The following is an 18,686-nucleotide window of genomic DNA, read 5'->3' as shown; positions in this document are numbered from 1 at the left end:
AAAGGGTACAGAAATAGATATCTTAAATTTATAACCACAGAGATGGTCATATGCTAGGCAAACGCTTCAAATGGTATGGTGTGTGTGTGCACACGTGTATGTATGAGTGTGTGTGCGGGTGTGTTCTGTGGTTGCAAGCTTTGAAATGGGTGGTCTACGGGATACCTTCAGTGTGGTTTAACAGCCTAAAAATCTCATTTGGAATGAGGGTAAGCCAATCATTTTCAAGAAGTAAGAAATCAAACCACTTTGAGAATCTTTATTTTTTTATTATGATTTTCATTGCTTCCATTATAGTTGATTTATAGTGTTCTACCAACTTCTACTGTACAGCAAACTGACCCAGTTTATATATATACATATATTATATAATTTTTCTCACATTATCCTCCATAATGTTCCATCACAAGTGACTAGATATAGTTCCCTGTGCTATGCATCAGGATCTCATTGTTTATCTACTCCAAATGCCATAGTTTGCATCTGTTAGCCCAAATTCCCAATCCATCCCACTGCCTCCCCCGCCCTTGGCAACCACAAGTCTGTTCTCCATGTTCATGAGTTTCTTTTCTGTGGAAAGGTTCATTTGTGCTGTATATTAGATTCCAGATAGAAGTGATATCATACGGTATTTGTCCTTCTCTTTCTGACTTACTTCACTTAGTGTGAGAGTCTCTAGTTCCATCCATGTTGCTGCAAATGGCATTGTTTTGTTCTTTTTTATGGCTGAGTAGTATTCTATTTGTATATATACCACATCTTCTTCATCCATGCATCTATCATTGGACATTTAAGTTGTTTCTATATCTTGGCTATTGTGAATAGTGCTGCAGGGAACATACAGGTGCATGTGTCTTTTTCAAGGCAAGTTTTGTCTGGATATATGCCCAAGAGTGGGATTGCTGGGTCATATGGTAGTTCTATATTTACTTTTCTGAACCTCCATACTGTTTTCTACCAATTTACAGTCCCATTTACTCCATTCTGTTGCCTTGGGAGACTGACCTGAGAAAATATTTGTAAGGTTGATGTCAGAGAATTTTTTGCCTATGTTCTTTTCTGGGAGTTTTATGGTGTCTTGTGTTTAAGCCTTTAAGCCCTTTTGAGTTTATTTATGTGCATGGTGTGAGAGTGTGTTCCAATTTCATTGACTTACATGCAGGTGTCCAATTTTCCCAGAACCACTCATTCAGCTTTTTAGTGCCTTTAAGGCAGTTTGCATCTCTGCAAATGAATTTTCTAATTTTCTTTGGCTCCTCCCTATATTTTATAGTTCCTTTCTAAAACAGTCTACATTACTGTTTATATCCATTCTTAATTCCTTCACATTCACCCTTAATTCCTTCAGTATTTTCACTATCTTCTTTTTGAACTCAGTGTCTATTAGACTGCAGAGGTCTGTTTCATTGTTTGCTGCTTCAGGTGAATTCTCCTGTTCTTTTAGCTGGGAATCATTCCTGAGCTTCCTCATTTTGCTCACATTTTTCTTTTTCTGTGAGTTTGGGGAAACCAAACACTACAGCCTTGTAGGGCTATTTCTATGCAAGAGAGCCCCTTTGTATTTTGTGGGGGGTTACTATTTACTTTTGGCACAGGAGTTTGGATATTTGCTGTCTCTTTCTTCAGTGTGAGCAGACTCTTATCCCCTTAATAGAATGTGAGAAAGAGGCAATGGGCAGAGTTAGTAGTCAGTGCCTTGTTGCTGGGCTCTCGATAGTAACAAGGACCTGCAGGAAGGTGGCACAGGCTACTCCTAGTTGCAGGGCCCTGGGATGTGATAATGAGCCTCAGGAAGATTTAGGCAGTGCCCAGAGCATTTGGCAGTGGCAGCCCCAGGGTTTGTGAGTTCCCAGAGGAGTGAGAGCAACAACAGGTGGTGTTTGGTCAAAATGCCCTCCTCTGTGGTGCCTCTGAGGTGACTGGGGCCACAAGTGGTGCCTGTTCATGGAACCCGTAGTGGTGGCAGGCCATGCCCACCTTTGGAGTCAGAGATAACTGCATTGGTTTGCCCCCGCCACCTGTAGACCACCCAGGTGCAAGAAGCACCCTGTCCTGTTTAGCCCATGCAGGAGGTGCTGCACTGGCTACTCCTAGTTGCAGGGTCCTGGAAAGTGACAGTGATCAAGCATATGTGGGTGCTGCCCAGAGCGTTAGGCGTGGCAGCAGCAGGGTGAGTGTGTTCCCAGGGGAATGAGAGCAGTTGGAGTAGTGTGCTTTGAAGATGAAGGAAAGGAGCATAAGCCAAGAATGAAGGTGGTTTCCAGAAGCTGGAAGAGGCAAGGAAATGGATTCTCCCTGAGAGTCTCCAGAAGGTATCAGGTACCGCCAGTACCTTGATTTTAGCCAAGTGAAACCCATTTTGGACTTCTTACCCCCAGAAGGGCAAGCTAACACATTTGCATTGTTTTAAGCCACTGAGTTTGTGGTGATTTGTTACAGCAGTGGTAGGAAACTCCTACAGACTGAAACTACATTTCCCAGAATCCCCTTTACCATAAGTCCTGGTTAGAGTTGGCCAAGAGATTAATTTAGACAAGATTGGGATGCAGGAGCAAGTAAAGCAGGGGCTATTCTTCTCTTAGGGTCTTTGTGATGAGATAAGGTGCCCTATATGGTCTTTGCTCTCCTCCGCTCCATGTCTGGCTCTTCTTCCTGACTGTAGGCCCCGCTGATCCATGGCGGCCCCAGGTTCCCACCAGATGTTTGGCTGTGAGTCCACAGAGGCCATAGCTACACCAAGGCAAAGGCTTCCTATAGATGCCTCCATGAGTTTCCCTCCACAGCCCTACCTCAGCCTTGGACACCTGGCTTCTCAGATTCCATAGCATTCTTCAACCTGTCGTCTAATACCAGGGCCTCAAGAGGATGAGTTAGATAATGCTGCAGTGCCCCAGAGTGATTATAACCTTTCCTTTACAATGACTACTTTGCTATTGTTCCATAACCTCAGCAACACTTGATTAGTAGGTTCTTAAATTTTAACCAAACTGTAAGCTATGTGCTGATATAAACTTGTGGCTTTAATTTACATTTCCCTTATAATTAATGAGATTAGACATCTTTTAATATTTGTAGTAGCCTTCTGGATTTGCTTGTTTGAAAAGTGCATGTGACTTTCCCCCATTTCTCTACCAGGTTGTCTGCCTTTTTCTTATTGATTCATGGTTCTTTATATACTCTGGATTCATCATGTATCAGTTACATGTACTGCAAAAATCTTATCCTAGTGTGTGACTTGTCTTTTCACTATCTTTAAAAACTTCCTAATTTTGATATGATCAAATTTACTCTTTTTTTTTTTTTTTTTTTTTTAGGGCTGCACCCTTGTCATATGGAAGTTCCCGGGCTAGGAGTTGAATTGGAGCTACAGCTGCTGACCTACACCACAGCCACAGCAATGCAGAATCTTAGCCACGTCTGCAACCTACACCATAGTTCACGCCAATGCTGAATCCTTAACCCACTGAGCAAGGCCAGGGATCAAACCTTCATCCCCATGGATAGTCAGGTTCTTAACCCACTGAGTCACAATGGAAACTCTCTTATTAGTCTTTTTTTTTAATGGTAAGTGCTTATCCTGCATACACTAACCGCCAGCAATTCTACTTCTAGATATGTGCCCTAGAAAAACTTATGCAAATTCTCCAGGTATTAAACTATTCATAGCAGTATTGTCCCTAATAGGAAAAAAAGAAAACAAAATCAAGCCCGGATGCTCCCTAAATGTCCATCAAGAAAGGAGATAAATCCACGTAGGCATGTCCATACAAGGTAATGAACTACAAATACATGTATTTACATGGATTTATTTCACGGACATAATTCTTAACTGATAAAGTATTAAAATTCAAAATCAGCCCAAGTTTTAAAATATGTTACTTAGGAATAAAAGCAGAGGTGTTAAGCATAAAAGCACAGGAAGAGGGATATTCTCACAAACCTCAGGATTATGGTTAGCTCTGGGGAGAAGGGGGGAATGTGAGATGAGAGGGCCACTCAAGGGGCTTCTAAAGTGCCAGGGACTCTGAAGCTCTCTTGTGGCCCAACAGTTTTAAGGAGCCAGCATTGTCACCGCTGTGGCTCATTGTCACTGCTGTGGCGGCATGGGTTTGGTCACTAGAGGAGAAACTTCCACATGCAGCAGGCACGGCCAAAAATAAATAAACAAATAAAGCACTGGGGCTTCTAAAGTTCTTACTATCCCAGGAAATGTTTGCATGGCTATTTTCTTTATTATTTTCTTTGCAATGAACCTATGCTTTATATACACACTGTTATATGATCTATTTTTCCAATAAAATATTTTAACATATTATTCTCCTAGCAATCATATTTGTCATCCTGGTTTAAGGATGCTAAATAGAAGATCCTGAATATTTTAGGGGAGCAGCTCCCGGAAGCCCGCTTTGGATCCGTTACATCATAATCACATGGGCCGTGTATTAAAACTACAGACTGCCAGCCCTCCCTTCCCCTAACCCCCTTCCCAGGCTACAGAATCAGAAACTGAAGAAACGTGTCATTTTGCCCAGTTCTACCTAGGTAGAACTCGGTCCTCGGCAATAATACAAGGGTGTCTGTGGCTCTCTACTGCCCTCTCGTGGCCAATTTTTCCACCCACCCTAAACCAGCCAAGATGAGGAAAGGAGCAGATCCTGTCCTGGGGTCCGCCCAGGGTTGGTGATGGCGCTGAGGACTTTGAATAGTTGGGCTGGATAATGAAGCATAGCACCTAGAACCCACTAGCTTGTCTAGTATTTCAGTTAAAATCCTATGTGCTATCGCCTGGCTTACTTTCCTGAAACTTATCTGCGCTCCTCCTGACAGAGAGGACCTCAGGGACCACAGACCCCCTCCCATCTGCCTCAGACCCTCTTGCCCACAGAGGTGCTCTGATTCTGGAACCCACCTTCCCGTCTGGATCTACCATCCACACACACTGGCCCTGTGCTACCTGGTCTCCTTTTCTGACTGGACACCTGTGGTCTAATTAGACCCCGGGTCCTGGACTCACCTGCAGGATCCTCTCCTCCCTGTGACTTTGGCATGACCTGGCCTATGAAGAAGGTTAAGCCCCAAAGCCAAAGAGAATTGCAGTCCAGAGGCAGATGAATGCTCTGAGGCTGCTGTTTCTCCCACCTTAAACTTCCTTCCTCCTCCTTTTTTGTCTTCCCTTCTCAAATGGTCAGAGTTTCTGCTCCCTGACATTGAGCTTGGAATAGACAGGTTTGCTCAGAAAAACTGTGGAATTGGTATAACTCAAAGGCAGAATCTGGACCAGAACACAGGGGTAGATTTTAATGGTGTAAAGTCCCCACTCATTTTGCTCCACCTCAGTCCCCAGCTCATACCCTGTAAGAATCCTGAATGTAGACCCTATTACTGTACATGACCACTGGCCTCTCTTGAATGACCAAGTCCCTGCTCACTCCTCAGGCCACCCAGTGGAAAGCAGTGAGGTATGATGATTTAAAATGTGAATTTAGAATAAGAATTGTATTTGGAATCTCTGTTTGTTTATATGCTGGTCTTGGAACATTATTTTAATGTCTCTAAACCTCAACTTCCTCATCTGTAAAATGGGGTTAACAACCATTTTGTCGTGATTATGAAATGAGACAGAAAATGAAATCATTCACTCTGTATCACAGTCATACAAAAGTACTTAATAAATATTATTTGCTATTATTTATTATTAAGTCTAGATTTTTTAGTGCTCAAAGGGCTATGTCCCTGGGGTGGAGTTAGTTGGACCCCTGAGCAGCATATGTTGCCCAAAGGCTCCTTTCTAAGCAGCCAGCTCCCCAAGAACTCTCTAGAGAATGCTCCAGCTTGACTCCTTTCTGACTGTCTCCTCTAAACTCCATCATGGCTCTAGCCCAGCAGCTGGAATCTTCTAGCAGGGGTCACACCTGTTAGATCAGCCAGGAGCTCTGCTTGATCTGCTCTCCAGCTGCCCCTCTCCTCCTCCTCCTAGCCCTTCCTCTTACTGATACTTTCATGAGAAATTGTTTTACCCACATCCATGTACTGTCAGTCAGAGTCTGGGAGTCGAGTCTTCTTGGTTCGACTACCACTGTTTTCTTTTTTGTTGTTGTTTTTGGCCTCACCCACAGCATGTGGAAGTTCCCAGGTTAGGGACTGAACCCACACCACAGCAGTAATCACAGCCACAGCAGTGATGACAATGTCAGATCCTTAACCCCCCGAGCCACCAGGAAACTCCAACCACTATTTTCTAATAAGGTTACAAGCTTCAAATGTAACGGTTGACTCCCTCAAAGAAATTCTTCGGTGTGCCCAGGAAAACAAAACAAAAAAACAATAGCCTTATGCTGTGCTTGATATGCTCTGCTGTGAAGCCCTCGATGCATGTGTTCTGCACACCCCTCCCCACCCCAGACCCCTACCCCCACCATCGATCCTGCTTTGCTTACTCAACTCAGTGCTACCCTCCCTAGTAAGTCTCCTGGTAAGGAACACAGACCACTCCCAGGGTTACCTCTTACTTGAAGGCAGCAGCTCCAGGCCTGCTGAGACGGTTCATTCCTAGGGATCATGGCATTGACCAGATTTCATACCCAAACCTACCTTTGCCTGACTCATTGGGGCCATCACATTAAGTCATCCCTCTGTTTTCTAGGACATAGAGCCTAGAGTGTTATTGAGAGAAGGGTGAGCACATTCACCTTGCATTTAGCCATAAAACAAATTCTTTATTCATAATTAAACACTGAGGAAAATAAAAACCTCACAGTAACCATGAGACCTGAATTAAGTGGCTATGTGACCTTGCTAAGTTATTTTTCCTTCTCTGGGCTCCTCATGTGCCAGATGAGAGAGCTGGGCTGAATGGTCTGAGAGGCCCTTTCCACCTCTGATGGGTCAACACCAGGTTCACCAGTACACAAGAAAGTCGCATGAGCTCTTCCTGCAGCAGCGCCCTTCTGAGAAGCTCCATTCAGCCAAGATGTGCGTCTGCTTTATTCCTCAGAGAACGTCAAGGATATGTCCTTGACTCACCTGCGATAAAGATCCTGTAAGGTGACTTGCTTGAGGTGAAAAGTAAATCAATTTCAGAGGCCAAAATAGTAGCTCAGTTCTCCTTCTCACGTTTATTCCATCTACACAGCCCACCACCCATAGAAAGATTTTTGATAGAAATTGATATACATGAGAAAATTTTAACTTTCATAATGGTGTGTGTGGAGTTCCTCATGGCCAAGTGGTTAAGGATTTGGCATTGTCACTTCTGTAGCTCATTATCACTGCTGTGCTCAGTTCGTTCTGACTGAGACTTCTACGTGCATGGTCCAAAAAAACAACAAAACAGGTATGTATTGAAACATTAGATTGTCATTGTTCATAATTCTCCCTTTAAATTGCATGAAACATTTGCAAATTGTGGCACAACTATTTTAATCATCTTTTTCTTTTTTTTTTTTTTTTAAACAAGCAAACAAAAAAACAAGGATTCCTTCATGTCAGCAGTTAATGAACCGACTAATCCTGGATCATTCTTCCTAGAGCCAGTGGTTCTTGGTATGTGTGAAGCCAATGCTTATTTTCTTATTTTCCACTCTATGCACTATTCATTTCCATCTATTGCAGCTTTCATTCAAATGTGTAAAAGGATATCAGAGATTTTATAGAACTCGTGGTCAGGAAGTCTCTTTATAGATATTGATGCTCAATTATGTCACTGTGATTTTTTTTTTTTTTTTTGAATAGTTTGTCTCAGAAAGTTCTGCCACTGCACCCAGGTAGGAAGTCAGGCAAGGGTTTCTGAAACCCCTGGGGATGGCAGGGGGTGGGGGAGCTGAGAGCTGAGAGGGTCAGAAACCAAAGAAAGCTTATGGTTGGCCCACAAAAGAACAAAATGCTAGACCTTGGAACTAAAGGCCATGGAAATGACCACAAACACCAGCAGCTGAGCCAGAGCCGGAACCCAAAAAGAGAGAAAACGTGAACAGAGATGACAAGAGTCCCAGGCTTAAAGTCTGAAAGTAACTGAGTTACCTTGAGTTGGCAATTTTAATTTCTCCCAACAAGATGCTAACCAGGATTAAAGGATTAAGGATTCTTTGACCTCTTGTATTATTTAGGCCTCTGTTAATGATGTTCCTGACAGTGTAATATGTTGCATCCTTCTTTCAATACAGGCATTATTCCTTAGAGTGCAAAAGCATGTTAGCAGGAAAGTTGGCTCAAGCTCATGATCAGGGTTCTATTTCCTGAAGGTAGTTAGCTAGAATTACTCTCAGAAGATAGGAAATACCTGAACCTCAACTATTCTGATTTGAAGTCAAGTTTAGAAATCTGACTCACTTTTGTTTGAATTTTTTTTTTCTTTTAATGGCTGCACCCGAAACACATGGAATTTCCTGGTCCAGGTATTGAATCTGAGCTGCGGCTGTGACCTATGCCACAACTGTGGCAACACTGAATCCTTTACCCCACTGCACTCAGGCCAGGGGTTGAACCTGTACCTCTGAAGCAAACTGGGCTGCTGCAGTTGGATTCTTAACCCACTGTGCCATGGCACGAATAGAAAACCGATTCACTTTTATTGAAACATTTAAGGGAAGATACCAAATCTGTTAGTGAAGTAATTTTGGTTTTTTACTCACAAGGTTCCCTGCACAATAGCCATTCCACTCCCTACTCTTGCTGTTTGATAGAGACTGCCTCCCCCAATAGAGGTGCAAGTGACAGTTGCTTGTTTTTTCTAAAATAACTCTCTGTCGGCATTGGCACAGGGGTACAGTCATTCAGGTCACATAAACATGCCTTTTTTTTTTCAAGGCCCCCAAAGGCCTACTATGGAATGTGTTTATATAAAGTCTTCATAGGAGTTTGGATTGTGGCTCAGTGGATTATGAACCCAACTAGTATCCATGAGGTTTCAGATTCGATTCCTGGCCTTACTCAGTGGGTTAAAGATCTGGCATTGCCGCGAGTTGTGGTGTAAGTCACAAACACGGCTGGGATCCTACATTGCTGTGGCAGTGGCATAAGCCAGCAGCTACAGCTCCAGTTGGACCCCTAGCCTGCGAACCTCCATATGCTTCAGGTGCAGCTCTAAAAAGCAAAAAATAAAAAATAAATATAAAGACTTCATAAAGAAATCAGGAAATTATTTTCATGAACAGGATCCAGTAGTAAGTGATTCTAGATGCAAAGACAAATTTAAATATTTCCCTAAATAATGTAATTTCAGGGGATTGTGATAGTGCCTCCTACCTCTAAAATCATCTAGGACAGAATTCCTCAACCTCGGCACTATGACACTTGGAATGGGTAATTCTTGGTTATGGAGGGCTGTCTTGGATGTTGAAGGATGCTTGGAACTTCCACATGCCATGGGCACGACCAAAAACAAACAAACAAACAACAACAACAACAAAATGTTTAGTAGCTTCCTGTGCCTCTTAGACGTTATTAGTTTCTTCCTAGTTGTGACAGCCAAAATGTCTCCAGAAATTGCCAGATTTCCCCTGGGGGTCAAAATTATCTTTGGATTGAGAATAACTAGTGCTTATTGAGATGAAAAGCCTATAGACAAGGCCAATTACATTATTCCTGCACTGGTTCTGTGCTGTTACATACATTTTATAGTAAATATTAATAATTGGTAGAGCTAGTCTAGTTTCATTATTATTGTTCAGAAAGTTTTTTATTATTATTATTCACACACTTTTTTCTTCTAGTTCAACATTAAAATAATATTGTAAAATGCCCCAGAATGGCCCATTTTGAGTTGAAATTTTGTGGATGAAAATGAGGAACATCCTTAAAATAGTAAACCTTTATATCTAGGAATGTAGCATGGCTTTTCATTTATGCCAGCCTATTTTTACCTGAGCTTTACCTGAGCTCTTACCTGAGCTTTAGCTTTTTCTTCATGTGGACCCTGCTCATTTCCCATTACTGCAATAAAGCACCACAACATCGTGGCTCTAAAGGGGGACTCTGGATTCACACTTCTTGGTTCAAATCCCAGCTCCAGCACTTCCCAGTCACATGATCTTTTACAACTTGCATAACCTCTAATCACCGATAGAATTTACGTCACGGGTTTGATATGAGGATTAATAAGAGGTTTATTGTAACCAATGTTAGCATTATAACAAAGAAAATCTTGCACAATCAGAAGGTTGACAACTGATTAAAAAAAACTATTGGTAAGCATTTAAAACTGAATATTATTTGGAAGGCAATTAGGCAATATTGGTCACAGTTTCATACGTTTATCTTTTTTTTTTTTTCTTTTTAGAGCCACACCCATGATATATGGAAGTTCCCAGGTTAGGGTCAAATCAGAGCTGCAGCTGCTGGCCTACACCACAGCCACTGCAACGCAGGATCTGAGCTGTGTCTGCGACCTACACCACAGCTCATGGCAATGACGGACGGTTAACCCACTGAGCGAGGCCAGGGATTGAACCTGAATCCTCATGGATGCTAGTTGGGTTCATAACCCACTGAGCCACAACAGGAATTCCCATACATTTTTCCCTTTGACCCAAGAATTCCAGTTCAAAAATAAATGTTAGCCATCTATTTAAAGAATTTAATAATTTCACTATCAATCCCCTCCAGCCAAAGACCACCAGGAGCACACCTGCAGCTGATGACGAGGTGTCTTGTAAGAGAGTATTAGAATGAACATATTATAGGATTTGAGTTTTGGTTGGTTAATCTTAAGGAGGGTGTAAGGAATGCTCTAGAATGTTTGTTGTTAGGAAAAGGGAATAATTCTAGGAAGGGGTAATTTAATAAATCTTAGCTCTAAGGAGGGCAGGCTAGAGATAAGATGAACCTGTAACTAGTAAACAATTAGCAGTTACTCATTTGGCAGGAGAGGTGGGTATTTGGCATTTTTTGTTGCACAGTGCCTTTGTCTGAGCTGCATGTTCTGTGAGATGTTTGTGACTGACAGGAGGAGGCTGTAACCTCTCAGTACCATCCTCCTGGTGCCTTGCCTCTGATTCTAGTTCTGCTCCTGGGTTTCTCTGGAACTCTGTCTGCAGTGCTTTTAGGTGGCTTTTGCATGGTACCATAACAGGTCAAATAAAAGATTTATTTATTATCACAGTTATTTAAATATTATAAACATGCATGTAGACAGAGTGGGTAGATTCTGTACTACTTTTTGCGACCCTACCTCTGCGTAGATTTTCATTCTTTATATTTTTCCTCTTCCTATCACAACTCTTAATGAATTTATTCCCCCTGTGATTTTCTTCAAAGATCTAATTGAGATTGGCAGAAACCCAGTCCAGTAAGTCTAATAAAGCCATAGTGTTCAGGATAAACAAAAAGTTCTGACAGGCAAATTCCCTTTGGGTTAGAATCATGAGAATGGTCTCTCAGCTATTGACATAATGAATGTGATCTTATCTTTGCTGGTTATTGCGTAAGTTCAAAGGCTGCCAAATTTTCTCCCTCTTTTCTCCCTGAGATATATTTCAAGAGGCTCTTACTTTTTGGGAGAATGGTTGTTAGAAATTGAGGTAATATTTTGAAAAGTAAATTTCCAATTGCTTACGTGTTTTGAATACGTAAACTTAAAATCATCCTCGTCAGTTATTCCAGGCTTACATTTCAAAGTGTGAGCGCTTGCTCTTTCTGGGTAAAGTACAACAGATTTTCCCCCAAGTTGTCCAAATAAAAGTCACAAGCACACTTACCCCCAACAAGGCCTCTGACTTTGTATGCAGAACCCTAGAAATACTCCTTTAGAGGTCATCTCTGTGACCTCCCTAAGTCCCTTCTTAATTCTATGAATTTACAAACACACTACAGAACCTTATAGCAAAGATCTGAACGAGTGGTGTTTCCACAAAAGCACTGGACTGGAAACCAGCTGAAGAGAAGTGGCGGTCAGTGCTGGATGAAGAGAGTGAACGTGTTTATCATCTTGAAGGCCAAGACTTGGAAGACATATCATTAAAAAAAAAAAAAAAAAAAAAAAAAAAAAACAACTTTATGAAACAGCAACTAGCATTTTGGTAGTCACTCAGTAATAAAGGATAGCACTTTTATTTTTTTAGTATTTTTAAGTTTTCTTTCCCTACTTAGTAAAATAAGTAATGTACAAGGGAGAAACTTCAATGAACTTATTACTTAATTACTTCTTACCTCCTATGAAGATCCTCCCTGACCCTTTAGATTTTCTTGTGCTACCCCTATACCTTGCATTACTTCCAACACTGCAAATCTGACATTATAATAATTTACTTTTATAGATTTGCCTTTTGTTCTTCTTTGAACAGAGTCCTTCTGCTCCAGCGACTTTGTATTTGCAGCACCTGGTACTTAGCCTGTGGTCAGTAGAGAACAAACTGAACACCTGCTGTGTACCCATCATGACATGAGGCACTCCAAGAGTTGAAAACAAATGGGTTCTTAGTGGATGGCCCTCTTCTTTTTTCCAAAAGGATAGGAAGCCTTATTCAGTGCGTACATGTGTTTTCTGGAATTAATTGGGTTATGGTTTGATTCCATTGGGCTGTATAGAAACACCCTTGTGTCTTAAAGAGAAAAATTGCTCTGGATAACCCCACTAGAAGAGCAAGGCTGACTCTCCAACATATGTAGGAAAAGGTATCCTGACCCTCTTTGCAGAGGCAGCTTTGAAACAGACCAGCCACAGCCTGACTCCTTCTGAAACTGTCAATCCACCTTTGTCGAGTTTCCATGTGGAAATTCGTCTTTGCTTAGCTCAAAGTGGAAAGTCATCTTTGTTTAACTCAGAGTAGGGATTACTCAATTGTATTTGTCTGTTTAAAGGGAAATGTCCAGAAGTAGAAGCTTTCATTTGAAAGGCAAGGAGCCCAGAGTGGAAGCAGTGGAGGCCTTGTCCAAGGGGCCAGTGGAGGAGCTATTTCAATTTCACATGCATCTTGATTTCTAGGCCCCCTTGCTTTGGGAGGCCTTAGGGAAGGGTTGAAATGAAAAGGCCCTGGGTCGGTCCTAACAGGTTTGTAGTTTGACTCTCGAGGAGACAGTATCAGTTGTTTCTGCTGCTTTTCAAGGGTGTTTTGTTTTGTTTTGTTTTGTTTTTTTTAGGGCCGCACCCGCAGCGTATGGAGGTTCCCAGGCTAGAGGTCCAATTGGAGCTGAAGCCGCCAGCCTAAGCCACAGCCACAGCCACAACTCTGGATCCGAGCTACATCTGCGACCTACAACACAGCTCATGGCAACGCTGGATCCTTAACGCACTGAGCAAGGCCAGGGATCAAACCCGTGTCCTCATGGACACTAGTCTGGATCACTAACCGCTAAGCCATGAGGGAAACTCCTGCTGCTTTTTGAGTGTAAGCTCCCATGTTTGGCCTCCACATTTTGCTTCCTCTATTGCTATAAACCTGCTTTCCAAAGACCAAATCAGTGGGAGAAAGGATATGGGGTTTGGCAAAGGAAGGGAGCAGATAAATAACTTTTGTATTTGTGGAAAGGACTGTACCTTGTTATAGACTGTGATATTTTCACGTTTTATGTTGTAAGGACACCAGAAACTTTGTACCATGAAAGCTCTGTGTTGCAGTGGTTCAGAGCATGAGCTTTAGATAATTTCTACTTAAACTTGTTCATAGTTCAGCCTGTTGTATTATATATACTGAAGTGTTGTTATAAATTATAGAAATTAAAACATTGAGGTACATTATTTCCCTGAAAAATATTTCAGGCTCTGTTGAAATTTGGTTCTATTCACAAATAAATACTATTATCTCTGTGACATTTAAAAAAAAAAAAAACTTTATGAAACAGCAACTAGCATTTTGGTAGTCACTCAATAATAAAGGGTAGCACTTTTATTTTTTAGTATTTTTAAGTTTTCTTTCCCTACTTAGTAAAATAAGTAATGTACAAGGGAGAAACTTCAATGAACTTATTACTTTGTGCATTAAAAGTTAACTAACGCTGCTTTACTTTCTGAATACTCATTGTCTGAGCCTAAACTTGCCCTCATAGCTCAGCCAACACACAGCAAAAATGTCTCCTAGCAGCTAGGCTTCAGCAGGAGAGGCAAGAAAGAGACCTTCGTCAAAGGAGTTCTGACCTTCTATTTACTATGTGACCTGGACATGTCCCACTTAATCACTGAGAAGCTGTTTCCTCATCTTCAAGATAAAAATGGAAATCTGTGCCCTGTCCATCTCAGAGGTTGGGGTGACAATCAAACACAAACACGTGAACAAGTGAAGGCACTTTGAAATCTCCCAAGTGCCCCATGATTGCAAAGCATTATATACCAATAAAGGAGATGGAAAGCATTCGCATACCTCTTGCATGAAATCTTTGTGTTCACTAGTTATACACATCCTGAAAATTAGCTGGTGGGAGCAAAGGAATTTGGCAAGCAGAGAATGACTGTGACACAAATGATTATCTGGGTGATAGCACTAAACCTGTTGGCTAAGAACTAAGGAGCAGGTGCTGCTCATATGATCATTGCCTCATCTCATCTCGTGAAGGCTTGCTGGAGCAGAGGGGCTTGAGAGCTGCCAAACCCAGGGCTAAGGGTGCACCTATCTTGAAGAGCTTGGAGAAGCAAGGAGGGTTTCCTCTCATGCTGAAAGAAAGGGAAGTATTTTCATACTGCTTCCCTCACCTCCTTTTCTCTCCTCCCTCTCCCTCTCTCTCTTCCTCTCTCCCTTCCCCTCCCCCCACTCCCCAACATGGGAAATTACTAGAAGAACCCCTAATGAAGTACTCAGTTTCTGAAACCAGAACTTCATTTGGTTTCTTTCAGCATGGTCTTTTTTGTGTAAAAGACAACAAGTGGATTAAAAAAACGTATTCAACAGTTGTTCCTCTAGAATAAGGCTGCCTGATGATCTCAGTTTCACTTTAGAAATTCGGCTATGTGATATTTCTCAAAGGATGGTCTATGCAACAGCAACTCAGGATAATATTTTGAAGTTCAAGTTCCTGGACCCCATCTCAGAATTAAGAATCTGACAGTTTGGTGGTCAGAGAATCTACATAATCAACGAGCAACTAGTTGATATATATGCACATAAGTATCCCAGTCTTTCAGTTTGTCTTCTTAGTTACAAGTGCTACCTAAAAGATTTAGTGGGCCTTGCAAAGCAGAAACCAGTGACACTAAAATATTTTAAGTATACATATATTTTGAAAGCATTCCAAACCCTGGATAGTATAATTCTGACAAGAAAAGTACTTTGATAAACAGAGCTGGCTTTAGGCAATATTTACGTATATGAGTTGATGTCAACATTTCTATCTAATTGCAGAAATTTCATTTCTCCCTTTTCAGCTTCCCTATAATTCCATGTTCCATGACCAATGGGACTTTGTCCCTTTAAGCTACCTTACTTGGAGTGAGCCAATTAAAACGATTTTTTTAAAGCATTCACATAGACTGGTCACATATGTGCAAAGTTGCCAAAGCTTCTGGTTGAAAAATGGAAAAATTCAGATACCTAGGTATTTTAATTTATCCATCAATCTATTTATTCATTCAAGTATTATATTACTGAACACCAAGTACTGACGGTAGAAAAATGAATAAAACATGGCCCCTGCTTTTAAGATGTGTTGCCCAAAACTTAGAAATTATAAATTTATATCATTATCTTTCAATGCTAGGACTTTACCTATCAAGCCTACCCAGGCATTGTTTAATTCTCTAGGAAAATGTCCTTACATATTAATTTACTCGTGGGTCCAGGCTTGGGATGCTGCTAAATACCTCACAACAGAGAATTCTCTCTGCAACAAATAATTCTCCAGTTCAAAAAAATCAATAGTACCGTAGTTGAGAAACTCTCTAAAGAGATGAAAAGCCACTATCTGGGGAAATCAGGAGACCTTGTCCTCAGGGAGAGCAGTTTCAGTGCAATTTTAGTGGTTTCTGCAGTGAGCTGATAAGTGGGTAAGGAGCCAGGAAGCAAAGCTTGTGAGTGGAAATTTTTCTCTTAAATTTTTTGATAGTGATGGATGTGAGATATGGTAGTACCACGAGAGGTGGCAGACAGTGTTTTTAGAAGGATAACAGGTGGTACCAAAATATTTTAAAGTGTTTGGATCAACTGAAAATTTCACTTTTTGAAGCCATAACCTAAGCCACAGTAGCAATATATTATTTTGATGAAAGATCTTTACAGGTTCTACTTCTTAAAAAAAGGAGAAATAATGATACCTAATTATGGTCTCCATAGTTGCAAACATTTAGCAGAAGAAAATAATGGAAAGTGCCTTTGTGTCTAAAGTTGGATTTTCAAAATTAAATGCTTTATGAAAAAATTTTGAAGCTATTATCACTCTGTAAAATTTCTGTATGTAAATAATGAAATTATTCAAATTTAGTTTGTTGACATTTTTTTCATTTATGAAATACAAACACTTCCTGATTTGTGTTTCCTGTACCACGAGTGCCTAGCCAGTAATTATGTCCAGAAGAAAAGTTCCTCCCAGGACCCTTCTGTTTGAGAAATAGGAGGTTTCTATTACTAAGAGAAGGAACATTACTGTCAGAATTGCCTTTTTGTTTGTTTGTTTTAAGGAGCAGTGAAAGGGTTATTTTGTTTCATGTGGGGAAGTCAAAGAGCCCTATGGCTGAATGGGTAGTTCACTTATTGCTAGAAACCTGGCAGAGGCTGGTAAGTAGACGTCATTGCTAGAGCATGGGTCTCTCTTTCCATTGGACAGTTAGTTATTAGCTGCAGCAGCTGGTGAGGTCAAGGTTACTTTTTTTTTTTTTTAAGTGGAAGCAGCCAAGGCCATAGCAATGGATAGAGATTTACTGACATCAGCAGTTCTGAGTTAGAATTCATCTGAAAACCATAGAGCATATTATCATATGGCTTATGAAGGATTTTATGGAGTTATTTAGGAAACAAACCACACTTTATATATGATTAATTTCATAGTAAGATATATTCCTAGTTCTAAAAAAAATTAAACTACAATTTTGTTGTTGTTGTTGTTTCTGCAGCATGTGAAAGTTCCCTGGCCAGGAATCCAACCCAAGCCATAGCCGTGGCAGTGCCAGATCCTTAACTCACTGAGCTGTCAGGAAACTCCAACAATTATTTTTGGTAACAATACAAATGGTTTAGTCACTTGCTTTATGAGCTTTCTTCTAAAATTATTACAGTGGCAAATTTAATCTTTTTCTAGATTCACTTCTCTGAATGAGGGTCTAAATATATGTCTTAATTTTAAGATAAGACTACAACTTTAATAAACTGGAAAAAGTTTTAACAGTGGCACATTAATTAATGTGTCTTTATTGCATCAGGACAGTGATTGTCTCTATATTGATTTGCATACTATTGAATCTCCTGAAAGAGATATTGATCCTAAAGGGAAAAAATTTTTTTCATTGGATAGTCTGAGGATACTGGGTCTGGGAAATGGCCAACCCCAATTTTTCCTTGGAGAAACTTCACAAGATTGACTTACTACCCAAGTCCTAAATGCAATCTTCTGTTCTAATTTTTTTGCTTGTAATTAAAACTATTCAGAGTTCCCGTCTTGGCGCAGTGGAAATGAATCTGACTAGGAACCATGAGGTTGCGGGTTCAATCCCTGGCCTCACTCAGTGGGTTAAGGATCCGGCATTGCCGTGAGCTGTGGTGTAGGTCACAGATGCAGCTCAGATCTGGCGTTGCTGTGGCTCTGGCATAGGCCGGCAGCTGTAACTCTGATTGGACCCCTAGCTTGAGAACCTCCATATGCTGTGGATGCAGACCTAAAATGACAAAAAGACAAAAAAAAAAAAACAAAAAAACAAAAAAAAACAAACTATTCAGTTATTTTAACTCAGTTGTATATACATATGCGGTAACAATATTTTGTCTAACTGACAAACATTTGCCATTTTTTTCAATCTACCACAAACAATGAAACTGACCTTGGCTTATGAAATTAACATATATACTGTCAAGGATGTCTCTGAAGGTTTTCTCGCAAGATAAATGAAGAGTGCAGAAGGGAGCGGCAAAGTGATTTTTGCTTTGAATTTGTTGAGTTCCATTTTAGAGTGTATCCAAAACTGTTCTTTGAACAAGTTAACTATAGAAACTCAGTGTAAGAACGTGACTTACAAAATCTCCTGCAGTTTCAGAAGAATCTTCATTCCTGTCTTGACGAGTCACCAAAAAACTGCTGATAATCATTGACCAAGGTTAGTATTAATCAGGCAATATATATGCCTTTCTGGAAATGACATCGAACAAAAACTTACTTTTTCTAACAAAATAGCAAGTTTCTAAAGAATTCTATACTCTAAAGAGGTAGTTTTACTTTTAACAAACTGATTCCACATTGAATTGCTAAATCATATTACATAAACATTGTTGCTAACTTCTCTTTTTTACATCTTTTAAAACTACCATTTAAGAATCATTCAGTACAGGAGTATTGGGTTAACTATTTTATTGTATTTATGTGATTAATAATTTATTACACTAATTGCTTAGTCCTGTGGAAATAGTTACTAAACTTATCCTCCTGCCTTTCTCAAAGAAAGCATTTTTTTCCCCTTGGAAGGTCCAATTTAGTCTTAGCTATGTTTTCAGAAATTTGGAAGATAATTTTCTTATGTTCTAGGGATCCCCCAAAATTAAAAATGAAAAAGCCCCAAATTGTTTGTATTAGACACAGGATTATTTTTTCGCAAACTCTATTCCTCGCCTACACTCAACATG

Source organism: Sus scrofa, chromosome 3, assembly GCF_000003025.6.
Source record: "Sus scrofa isolate TJ Tabasco breed Duroc chromosome 3, Sscrofa11.1, whole genome shotgun sequence".
NCBI lineage: Eukaryota > Metazoa > Chordata > Mammalia > Artiodactyla > Suidae > Sus > Sus scrofa.
The sequence above is the reverse complement of the archived record's forward strand: the minus strand, read 5'-3'. Positions refer to the sequence as shown.